Source organism: Dermacentor albipictus, chromosome 4 (genome assembly GCF_038994185.2).
Source record: "Dermacentor albipictus isolate Rhodes 1998 colony chromosome 4, USDA_Dalb.pri_finalv2, whole genome shotgun sequence".
Taxonomy (NCBI): Eukaryota; Metazoa; Arthropoda; class Arachnida; order Ixodida; family Ixodidae; genus Dermacentor; species Dermacentor albipictus.
In genome coordinates, this window is record NC_091824.1 from 122,211,778 (window position 1) to 122,224,977 (window position 13,200).

Sequence of the window (13,200 nt, forward strand, 5' to 3'; positions counted from 1 at the left end):
TTTTGGATACCGGCCCATACCGGGATAGAAGGGAACGTGAGAGCAGACAGTCTAGTTCGCGAGAGCACATACCGAGCTGGACAGATAGAGCCTCTCGAGAACCCTACAACGGTGGAGCCGACGTGTGCGGAAATATTAAACTATTATAGAGGGCAGAGAATCAAATATCCTCCGCCACACACACTACTTACACAACAGGAAGCAGCTGACTGGAGAAGGCTACAAACCGGAACTTTCTATAATCTACACATACTAAGTAAAATGTACCCGACACAATACAGAAACTCCTACCCATGGTGCGGAGAAATACCAACTCTTTACCACATAACATGGGAATGTAAGCATCACTACAGATTCCATAAACATAAAAACCCGAGTGCGGAGCAATGGGAGGGCCTGCTCACCAGCAGCGAGCTCACCGCACAAAGGGCAATGGTGCAGCACGCGTGCGAAGTGGCCAGGCTCAGTGGAGCCCTGGAATAGGGGCACACCCGTGCTGAAGAGCCAGGCAGCAAGCTCAAGAACGCTCACCGCTAAACCCCTTGATAGAATCAATAAAGTTTTTCTCTCTCGCTCTCTGAACTAGTTCGTGCGAATCCAGAATGTAACTTCGAGGCGAGCTGCGCGATTTTTAGCAGGTACGCGTGATAGACTGCGAACGCCTGCTAGTGTCGCTGAACTTTGACTTTGTTGCTGGTTTTACAAGTGCCTCGCTGACAACAACTGACGGGTCAGGTGCTGTACTGCGGCTCTTATACTTCAACTCGCCGACTTCGTGCAGTGCGACGAGAGCTATGGTTCGCATCGACCGACCAGAAACGAGAACCAGACAACATGGTGTGGTTCTCTTGCCCGCGTCTCATAAGCACTCGCGCGAAGCCGGCTGAATGGAAACTTCACGCAACTATTAGTAGCACACAATGGGCGAGCTTTCCTCTCTTCTCCGGAACACGTGGTTGGCTCTCATTACTAATTGCCTGGCACGGGTCCTTGCCTTCACTCTATACTGTGAGAGGCTGGTGAGGTGGTGCGAAGAAATCGGCGAAAGCTCGGAATTGGGCTATGCCACGGATTGTAGTTTGAGAGAGGGAGAGAAGAAAGGGAAGGAGGTTAAATCAACTTTGTCCATTTGGGTACCCTTCACTCGGAAGAGTGAAAGAAACAAAAAGAAATTGATGGAAGGCGATTAAACCTTTGGTTAAAGTCGAAGAAAGGCAATGTCTTCCTGGGCGAGTTGGCGGTGAGGGTGGGGTGTATATGAACCGTACAATTTATTGTGCGAGCCACGATGGGGTAGCAAACCTTTGATCTATGTCAACTTGAGATTGCACCGCCTTCCAACATTTTGTCATCAGTTATCTTCGTCATAATAATCACCATCGCCGTCCTCATCATCATCATCACAATTATTATTATTATTATTATTATTATTATTATTATTATTATTATTATTATTATTATTATTATTATTATTATTATTATTATTATTATTATTATTATTATTATTATTATTATTATTATTATTATTATTATTATTATTACAATCATCATCATAACCATGATCATTACAATTATCCCCATCATTACAGTCGTCATCAGTAGCCATAATCAGCTTCGCCACATTTTTAGACAGCACACTGTTCGGTATTTCCCCTCGAAAGAGATGGAGACATACCTGATACATATAAGTGACGGAAACTCGCTAAGAAAGACTGTTTTCAAAAACACAAATTCGTCGTGATCTTGTGTGCTTGACAAGTCACGGCGTGTCTATAGCTGGGCACTCAGCTCTGCTGGCTTCAGGTACTGCAAAAACCCATATGTGATTGATGAGGGGAAAGAGCAGCGTCAGTACCTTAACTAGCTTCGGTATACGAACAATCGTCCAGTCTTCCCAGGGCACCTCGGAGAGTCTGGCGTGGTTCGTACAAGCGGAAGTAACGAAAAAAAAATATGTATGAGTAGTCTGCTTGCGTCTTCCCTGAGTCCACACGGAAGACTTGCACTGCGATAGATTGAATTTAGCGAAGACTACATGGGCTGAGACAGTCTGGGTAGCTCTTGTATAGCACATAGCCTTGCTCGTTGTTCGTTGCTCGCTATACTAAACGAATGTTCTGTTCACTTATGTCCGCATCGAATTTTCCAGTTTTCATGGTCCATGCTAATGCATCTTCGAATACGGGCAAGTAAGACGACGGCACAGAAGAAGAGATAAACACAAGGACATTGCTCTGTAGAACCCCCGGCATAGACACTCAGACACTCGATACATAAACACACAGACTCTTGGAATGCAGACTACGCCGGTATTCCAAGACGACGTACCAACAAGCCCGCATTGCGACGCTGATGCCAGCAGGAGAGTCTCTGCGAGACCCGTCATTCTTTACGCCAGTCGAACAATCACTGCTGCACTGTTGCGCTTATTCAAGCAACATCCAATGCTTCGGTTCGTGTAGACTTATATCATGATGCTCCGACAACAAGGGGTCGGCCACAGATCGCCGCTATCCTCGAGATTGGTTTCCGGCCTTCAGCGCACTATTAGACTTACAAGAAACACCGATGTTTTTGCCGCACGGCATTTTCTGCGTCTTGCGCTTTTCACGTCCCAGCTGCAACGACTCGTTCTAAAGTGCTTGCGTCATTGCTTCAAACTAAAAAATATTACACGGTTGTCTGTGCCACGCTCTGGAACGCGCGAAACAATACTGTCACGTGGTGGTGACGTTAAAGAACACAGTAGCAGTACTGTGAAAGACAAAACTAACTTTTATTGGGTGAACCTTTACCCACAAAAACAGGCTACACTTATAGCTCAACGATAGCGGCGAAGACGGTCGGTGGTCGTCGAAAATCTGATGAGTGGGTCATGCGCGTCGGGTCTTATACATCAGTCGTCGAATGTTCCAGAGTAATTGCTGGGACCCGCGTGCCTTCCACAAAGTTCTACATTATTCGCGTCGCGCACACATGCAATCAGATTACACAAGGTTCAGTCACAGACAGCGGATGGGACCATCGATAACATTCCAGAAACTTCCGATACATGCAGGCGCGTCCTGCGCTGTGCGGTAACATTTGTTATGCGATGAAATGTGTCACCCGATAAAAACAAGAACAAGTGTCAATACATCCGCATACCAGACTCATTGAGGTTGAACGCTTATGAGAGGTTTAACGGGTCTGCAGTCGTGGTAAGGAGAGGCCAATAGGAGTCTTAGTGTGAGAAAAAGCAGGGAAGAGATAGGGACGGGGTTCTCACAAGCGTGCATAGGTTATTTTTCAAAGTAGAGATTAGCCGAATGCTAGGTCGCAATGGGTATAGTAAAACTTAATTAGCTCACGCATGCCAGGTACTTATTCGACTATTTGTTGCCAACCCAATTAAAAAGAAACGTCATAGCCATCATCACATTCAACAGTATCAGCATCATAATCAGCATCATTGCAGCGTAATCATAACTCTAGCGCAAAACTTCTTGCGCAATTCTGAAATTCTACGATACGCGCCTGTCAACGGCATGTGTAGTAGCCGGCCTTCTACTATGCGGTGGAATATCCAGCATGGCTCATAATGTGCAGAACGTTCCATCCGCCATCAGTGCAGCCACCGCACAAATTGTAAGCTGATCCAGAGTCTAGTTATGTGGCACGCTCAAAGAGAAAAGAGAAACGATGTATGTTTCTTTCTGACTCAGCAGCCCTCTCTGAATGTCCGTTTCCGCAGTCAAACTGTTGGCATAGCCTTACTGCGTCACATAAGTGGTTCTCTATGCAGTTTTTGCTGTTTACACTCATCCGTAGGGTCGTGAACCAAAGGCGTCAATCCTTCCGATAAGGAAAATCACGGTGGTGCGGTTTGCAATCGACGAGCATTTCTTGCCCAGTGGTTACCGTTTTTGCAAGTCACTGCGTTCCGATTCGCTGGTTCTTATACATTCTCTTACAAAGTAACATCACCTCATTATTCATGGTCACATACCCCAAAACCATTTAAATTTCAGCAGCGCCTCTTTTTGGTGCGTTGCTGTTTCCGTGGACAGTTGCTAAAGTCATCGTCGCGGCTGCCGTTACAAGCAAGTGCGACGCGACGAATATGAACTATTGCGCAGAGCTCCCGGCGCGCTCTTTGAACGTTTGCTGTCCTTGCACTTAATAAACGCGATAGATATGTGTTTTCACTAATTAAAAAAAAACTCGACTGATCAGTGCACCAGCGGCGCCCAGGTCCATTTTGCACATGCACCTGTTATTTGGCTGCAATGTGTATTACAGGCAACCCATATACGAGAAAGGGTGAACATGAAATCTTCGCAAGAGAAGGACGGTCAAAAGATGCCTGTAGTTTATTGCTTGATCGTTACCACAGCAAATGTAAAGTGGCATGAACAACACGTGATATATGTATAGCTCCTCACCTGGACAAGGATCCGCAAAAAAAGTTCTTACGCTGGAGCTGCTCGCCGCAGAAGTTGCCAGCTGCGTTAGTGTCTTGTCGTACATATTATTAGGGAGCTCCACCAGCTAAGGCCTAACAGCACTTACGAACGAAAAGTGTCGCAGATTCGGTCACCGGGCCTGTATTCAAAAAGGAAAAAAAATTCTTACGTTAGAAATGTTCCTAAGTCCAGATCCCAGCCAATCGTGATGTCGGACATATCATTAACGAAAACCGCCGGCCAGTGACCAACAGCACAGACCAACAAACGAAAAACTTTGCAGAATTGGTCCCTGTTCTTTTGCTCCGATTGACGAATGTGTATTCGTATTCGTCACTGCTGATAACCGCTGCATGCAGTAGCTGCTTATCGCCGTAAGACGCCAAGCATCCCATCATGCTCACAAACAATCACTACTTTTCGCGGCTACCAGCCTTCAAAGTGCACTGCGAAGTTCAACACGGAGGTATGCGAGACAGGTTAACCCATTTGAAAGAGCGCTTCTGAGTCTGCAAGGCGCGAAGTTTAGTCAGAAAAGGGACTAGGGAATGTTACTTGTGCAGGCGTCACACCGTCGTGCCAGGGAGCGCTTTCATATCTCCTCCCGCAAGTCATTGATTGGGTGGCACGAGCACGTGCATTTGAAATTGTGGGAGTTGACTTCCTGGGACCGTTATTCGTGAAAACACTGTCAGGAGAAACGAAGAGTTACATCGGGCTATTCACATGCACAGCTTACAGAGCTCTCTAGTCAGAACTCGGGTTCAGCATGACATCCGGAGCGTTCTTGATGTCTTTACGCCGTTTAGTCGCCAAGACGAGGCCTTCCTCAAGTCATCTGTTCCACCAACGTGAGGGCGTTCAAGAAAACATCAAGGAATATGCAAAATCTTCATACAATGCCGTTTGATGAAGACATCGCCAGCCACATGAGCAGTAAAGGCATAAAAGGAAAGTTCATCGTGCCAGCGCCACGTGGTGAAGCGAATGGTGAGAGTTACTTGTAAGAACAGTAAAGATACGTCTTCGCTAAATTCTATAAGTAGACTGCCTCAGCTCTCAAGAAGTCATGACTTTGCTGGTAAAAGTGGAAGTCGTCGCGAATTCCAGGCCTCTTACCTTCACTGAGTCGGACGCCGGCGAACTATGCTTGCTGACTACAGCCAATCTACTAGCTGGTCGAAAGCTCACGACGATGCCGCAAGGCAGCGCCGATGTCACAGGAAGATCGGGGCGCAAGGAGGCCGTCCGGAGACTACAGTGCAGAAAGCGTCCCACCGAAAACTTTTGGAGGAAATGGGCAGAGGAGTACCTAACGCAACTCCGGTCAGGCACATTTCTCTGACTAATGGAGCAACAACAAAAGTTTAAAAATGCAACATCAGGCTTGTACGCGCTGAAAACATACCCAGTAAGATCTGGCAACTCGCAAGAGTAATTGAAGTCTTCCGAGGAGAAGATGTACACATATTGCTCTTGCAAGATCAAGCAACAAGGCGTCCTTGTTAAGATGAGGATCATTCAAATACTCTTTCCCGTTTGAACTACACGCATGACATCATTTCACGGCCGGGATTGTGTGGAATTTCCGGCGTTCTTCCTTGAGAATGGAAACGACAAGCTCCGTGCCGCGGATCTTGTGCGCAGGTTCGGCCGGGCTTAGCAGACAGACATGTGTTGAGACAACAACAACAACAACAACAACAACAACAACAACAACAACAACAACAACCTTTACTTTATAGACTCGGGTAGTCGCTATAGTAAACGTCACTCTGAGTTGGTTGTCTTTGTCGGCTCTGCCCGTCCGTTATATATTATACTGATATATATATATATATATATATATATATATATATATATATATATATATATATATATATATATATATATATATATATATATATATATATATATATATATATGTGTGTGTGTGTGTGTGTGTGTGTGTGTGTGTGTGTGTGTGTGTGTGTGTGTGTGTGTGTGTGTGTGTGTGTGTGTGTGTGTGTGTGTGTATTCTTGTTGTCTTGCCTTCTTTAATTAAAACAGGAAAAAAGGTTTCTCACAAAACTACTTCCCATTTTTTGTTGTTGTTTTGTTTTGCTTTAGTTTCGTCAGTGCCGCGTGGTTGAAAAGAATGAGTGAGTCACCGGCAATGTTTTATGTAGAAGGACTTGAGTTTGTAACGAGCACATAGATACACTATCCTCCCGTGTATTCACGTTAAACGTGTTCTAAAATCACCAGCCTTCGGAAGGCACTTCCTTTAACTATCTTTTCAAAGTTGTCCACCTGTAACGTTCATGTCGACGTACCTAGGGTAATGGTTGTTTATTTACAAATTTCACGGAGCTTGAAAGGGCCAAAAGGGAATGGAGTTTCGCACAGATTCGTAATGAAAGGTCAACAATTCCCGCGATGGTAACTAGAGCCAAGGCGAGACGAAACAACCTAGGCGAAGACTCCTTGTTGACATCGAGAAATCAATTCGGCTTCACTTCAGAGGAGCGCCAAGCAGCTCTCTATCTCTCTATCACATTGCTTATCATTCTTTTTGTTTTATTTAAAGCGCCCTTCTCGCGCCGTCACAAAACACGCTCGAATTTGTGCTTATAATATTTTAACTTTGTTTCGGCAAAGTACGACCCCTGCCGTCGAGTCCCTCTGAATTTACCTTTTGTGTTTCTCGCTTTATTTATCTTCTTCCGTTCTGCCTCGTCACTTCCTTCTCTTTTTTTTTTCTTTCTGGGCGCGCTTCAATGTACTGCGAGACTTTCAAGCGCTGACTTTCAGAAGCTTGTCAGGTGGGATGTCAGCGATATGAATAAGGTTCATTGCTAGCAGGGTAAATTAAGAAACTGCCGAAAAAATATCAGTTTCGCCCGAAAGGTGAAGTATTGATAGCGTGGAAAGGCATTCGACAATTACACGAAAAAATTCGGCAAAGGCTTAAGACTTCTTACGTGTGGGAATGAGAAAGCATGATACCGTTTGTAGACCTCGGAAGGTGACATGAACGCGCTCATTTTATAAACTCATGACATGGCGCCACCTCCTCCCCATTGACTGGGCCGTCGCGTGCCCAATGATGCACGTACTAGGCCGCACGTTTAGTCAGCCAGATGGCTGACTAAAATATTCCCTCCGCAGGCCCGGATTCGGTGCCTACCCAGACCGAGATGCTCCAGATTTTCTTATCAAATCCACTATTTTACTTTGTCTATAGGAACCTCCCTGACAAATTTGACGGCCACCCGGGCATTTTGTGACTTCTTCTTACTCTTTGCGCCGTCGCCGACCATTTTTGGTACCATGTTTCGGTCTCGTCGACTACGGCGGACTTTCGCGTAATGTGGCATACAGTGCTTTCGCAATAATAAGGTTCGTAGTGTTATAGGCCGTATAAATAGTAGAAAACATTCGCTGACTAAGTAAACAAAGATTGTGTCACGCGCGCACATGCAAATATGTACAGATCACACTCGATGACTGCGATCACTTGCTGTCACAACGATGGCGGGATAAGGATAGCCGGCAGCGGGGACCGAATGCTCCGTACTGTCGCTTGCTTCACGGCGTCTCCGAAACTTCCTTTCGTCCAAGAAAAAGCCTTAATTAGAGCACAATTCATACGAAAAAAAAAGATGGTGACAGGACAGAGCGACAGTAGGACGTAACGAAATGTCAATAATAAGCGCTCTTTCCTGTGAACTTCTTTCCTTCCTTATGAATTGTGCGCTGAGCAAGGTTTCTGCTTGACAGAAGAGCGTTTCCCCAACCAGCCCAAGCAGCTACTCGGTTACCAAAACTTCCATTACGCGACCTCCAACGCTGGACGCGCGGAAGAACAGTGCGCATAAAGCCACAAGCCATTTCAGCTCGCCCTCATCCCTGGTACCCGCCGTATGTGAACAGCATACGCCGCGCGGGTTGCGTGTGAGCTCCGCCGCATCAACAGCCATGCGCAGCCACGGCCAGGCTAGATAAGACGCGCGCTCTTCTCCCCTACTGCGCGCTCGATCACGCGACATCTGACGCTGAGCGCGCGGGCAGACGGCGCGCATCAAGTCACCATCCTTCTCGGCTCGTCCTCGCAGGCTTGCTCTCTCATTGGTATCGCACTTAGACTTAGTACGAAACGTTTCGGTGGCGGCGAAAATTCACCTGGAGCGTATATATAATTTCCAGTCAATAAAAGCAAATTATTTGGCGTTGACTTGACTATACAATTCTCTCAACTTCCAATGGAATAGGTTATTCGACCTGAGAAGCGACGACGCTGAGCAGAAGAAAACATACCAACCCCAACGTTTCCTGTTCGTTAAGTTTACATTAATTAATGAGAGCTCACGAGTGAGCCAGCAAGTAAAGACTGAGTGAGTGAGTGAGTGAGTGAGTGAGTGAGTGAGTGAGTGAGTGAGTGAGTGAGTGAGTGAGTGAGTGAGTGAGTGAGTGAGTGAGTGAGTGAGTGAGTGAGTGAGTGAGTGAGTGAGTGAGTGAGTGAGTGAGTGAGTGAGTGAGTGAGTGAGTGAGTGAGTGAGTGAGTGAGTGAGTGAGTGAGTGAGTGAGTGAGTGAGTGAGTGAGTGAGTGAGTGAGTGAGTGAGTGAGTGAGTGAGTGAGTGAGTGAGTGAGTGAGTGAGTGAGTGAGTGAGTGAGTGAGTGAGTGAGTGAGTGAGTGAGTGAGTGAGTGAGTGAGTGAGTGAGTGAGTGAGCGAGCGAGCGAGCGACTTTGTGGTGCCCATCAAGGCCACCAGCGTAAGCTTTTAGCTAGCAAGACATTCAGCAGCAAATACACGAACTGGCCACGGGTGCACAGCGGTCTTCTCTGCGCACTTATCGATGTCCAGAGGCGGCAGCGGGTGGCGTGCAGAATTCACGAGCAAGGCGATCTGCTTCCGCGCTAGGGCGGTCCCGCCGCTCGCTCATCTATGGCAACAAAGGCGCGCAAGACAAGGGAACACCTGCGGCTCACCCTCCGCCGTATCGAGCGGTGATACAATTTCAAAGGGTGCTAGCACTTTCTTGGCATGCTTCGACGTTTTCTGCACTTCTATTTAAGCTCCTTCGTTGTGTTTTAGTTACCTGAAAGAAAATTTGGGTTTTCCGTCTGAGAGGCATCGCACTCTCGGCCCGCGTTCGAGCTACAGAAGCAGTTGCTTCTTTTGTGTATTTCTTCAGCCACCCCAGGTTTCTTTACCGAACTGTGCTCAAGTATTCGAAATAAACCCGCCGAACATACGAGAAACAAAAGAATCGGCACACTTCGTAGTCACGATCGATCTGCATACGCAGCATTACTCTTTCTATCTTCTATTATTTTTTTTCATCGCTAATTCAGTTGTTCTTCCTTCTTTCTATCGTCACCTTTCCCCCTTCACATGCTTATACATGCCGGGTAATGGCTTAGTAATAAGTTTATGAATGAAACAGTGTAAATTCCATAACCGAATCAATACCCGTCTTCTTGTGGCTGCCTCCTCCCCTTTCATTGTTTTACTGTGGCCCCCCAGGCTCGAGTTTTACTCAGTTTTGTTGTGGTTGTTTTAGTTTCGTTTCGATTTGTATCGCTATTCGTCCCATTCCACGATACTCTCTCTACGTGCGGCAACGAGTCGCTGCTGAAACGCCGAACTATGACGGAGTGGGTGCGAAGGCAAGAAAACTTTCGGCGGCCAGTCCTCCAAAAACGTGGGTCGATGCAGCCTCGAATGTTCCCCTCGCGTTTCAGAGCGCGTCTCGACGACGTCGTGCGTCGTCTCGTCCACGCCGCCGCGTCGCGCCTCTCGCGCGAGGTGCCGGCCCGGCGGCGGCTGTTCAATATTTGGCAGCGAGATCGAAATCCCATCCGCTGTGCCTATAGCCGCCACCGTTCTCTCTCTCTCGCCTTACACCCGGTTCGCGTGAAAAAGGCTCCACCAGCTTACGGCCTGCATACTACGCGAGTGTCCAAACCGGCGACCTATCTTTGAAGGCACCCGCGTGCGTTCGTTTCGCGGAGATGTAACCCCCTTCCCACATCTTTATATATATATATATATATATATATATATATATATATATATATATATATATATATATATATATATATATATATATATATATATATATATATATATATATATATATATATATATTGTAACGCACAGATGAGTGAAGGTGCTTTAATCAATCTACCTTGGGCGAACTTGTGCCCGACAAAGAGCTAAACGAGAGCCTCGCTAGAACGTCCACAGTCTTTTCGCAAGAGACCCGCACCTCTTCTTCTTCCCTCGTGTCCCGCGTTGATGGCACGTTGCTCCGATTGCGCGTGCCTTGCGGGCCCGTGTTTCCCGCTTCACTACCGCTATCTTTCGCAGGTAGCAGTAAGCAGCTGGACGGACGCAGGAGGCGTCTGGCGCGTAATTTGAAATCATCTTGCGTCAATATATATATATATATAAAGGCAGGTAGGCTACATAAAAGCTCAGCCGGCTATCCCAAGACAGAGTTGAGAAATTGTAACTGCCAATTTCCCCACAAATACGCACACATGCACCACAAGCACGCCAACATACCAAGTATACAAAAAAAGTAAGCGTAAACAAGACAGTAAAGAAAAAGCCAGGAGAAGCCAGCCCATATGCAAGCGTTAAGTAAAAATTCGTGTCCATTGAGCAAGAAAAACACCACGATACGAGTAACAAAGAAATGTAATTGTTCAAGTAGTTCTGACGTCAAACAAACGATATTAGGCTGTCCCAGCTAACGTTAGCCAAGCTGTTAAATGAAGAAACAGAATGATGAAATAAGCACGGTGCGAGATACGATTGTACGACTTATACGGTTTTCGGTAGTCAGGCCTCTGACGAACGAACACCGTAGGTCCTCTAAATTTAATCTTGCACCGCGCCGTTCTTCTAGATCTTCTAACAACTTGACTAACGTTAGCTGTGACACACGGTGCACATAGAGTTCATAGTAATATCTTAATCAAACCAAATGGTTAGATTGCGCAAAAGGAACTCCGCAAGGTTGTCAACGCACATCTTTGTTTATCGTAGCGTGACCACGGACCAAGTATTTTCGTAATAAAGACAATCACGTCTGTCCAAGTGACTAACCTATCGCGAAAATGGTCTCGTTGTTAGTAATTTTCTTTCCTCTTCGCAAGAGTTGTGTCATCCTCAATTTTGCCGTAGCCATTCTATTTACCTACTTTTTCAACTTAATCGTAATCAGGGTGCACTTTAACTTTTTCACTTTAATACGATAAAGAAGTGTGTCTAGGCTGCAACCGTGCACACAGCCTTAACACTTTGTTTAATAAAGGTAAATATTGTTTTCGTTAACCTTGCATCTGTTGTTGCTACGTTATACCCATTGTAGGCCACGATGTGACACTTCGGTGCATTGAAGAACACTCAGCGTAACATCTCTGCACGGGTTCGAAGAAAATAAAATGCACGAATGCGTGTTTTCAGGAATATCCCTGTGGGGGAACAGACCGTTAATATTGTCGCTTCTTGACTACTGAAGATTGAATTTGGAGCCGCGAGGAAAAGTACGCACTACACTTCTCACTTCAGGGCTCAGCGACATTTTCTTTCTTTTTTGTGTATTTATTTATTTATTTATTTATTTATTTATTTATTTCTATTTCTATTTTATTTTATTTTATTTCATTTTTGTAGATACCGTGCTGCAAAACCTTTGGCGGTTGGAAATACGTTAAGGATAATATGACGTGCCCCTTTCGCTACAACGTCTAGGCAGGGTCTTGTGGAAGCGAAACGCTTCTTTTCGTTATATATCATGTCACCTGCAAAAAGAACCGCGTCATGGAAGTGTGTGGCATTTGCATTAGCTATCGTGGAGACAAAAGCACATTTTCAAATCCAAAAATAAGCGTAATGCCGGGCAGGCGCGTATCCTCTATGCAGCAAAACGCGGGGCAGAACACGAACAGTTGAACTCCCGTTGTCGTAAAGCCTATAATGACACACAACATCTGCGATGAGAGAAAAACGTGAAATATTACTTGCGCGTAGTTGTAAATCAAGTGAAATTTTGCGCGTTAAGGGTGTCGTCGCACAGCACTTAATTGGAACATTTCAAGAATGCGTCGCCTAATGTGCATTCCAACAAGTACATTCTATATGCCCTACTTTTTATACATGAAGAAAAAGACTAGTTATCGTATACAAGCACCCCAATGTACTTGCAAAATAAAGTCTAAATAAGAAATATAAACATCTAAGTAACCAATAACCAAAATCAAATCGCGGTTTGTATCGCACACGGTAATGCTCTTGCCATTCGGCCTAACTGATTTTTCATCTTTCTTTTACATCAGTAAGCAATGAAATTTGAAGCATTGTACAAAAAATGGGAACACGGCTTAGAAAGCTACAAGTCACTCATTTTGGGCACTGAACGAAAATAAGACGACACGCGGCTTATATAGAGACTACAAATAAGTGTTAATTCGTCGGTACAAGATAAAAATTTAAAGTCCTTCAATCGAGCATTACACTTGTGCTGGATTACTTTCGCATAATGTAAAACAAAAAAAAACGTCGCCATGCATGTCAGTACTACCTCAGACTATGCAGACGAGGCGCCTTCTAATTTAACCTTAGCTTATAGATAGACAAATTAAAATAATAACCCAGAAAGAAAGAACAACGACGCGCCGAGGTCGACAGCTTCAAGGACACGATTAACCAAAAACCCCGCTTCACAACGCTCAACCTCTCTCCGGAAAATTGATCACCC

The 13,200-nt window shown here is 45.5% G+C and overlaps 1 protein-coding gene across 2 annotated transcripts in view; it reads left to right on the forward strand.

The window, feature by feature from the left end:
- LOC135917787 (neuronal acetylcholine receptor subunit alpha-10-like) overlaps window positions 1-13,200 on the forward strand; it is a 314,970-nt gene that overhangs the window by 288,187 nt on the left and 13,583 nt on the right. The window lies entirely within an intron of this gene.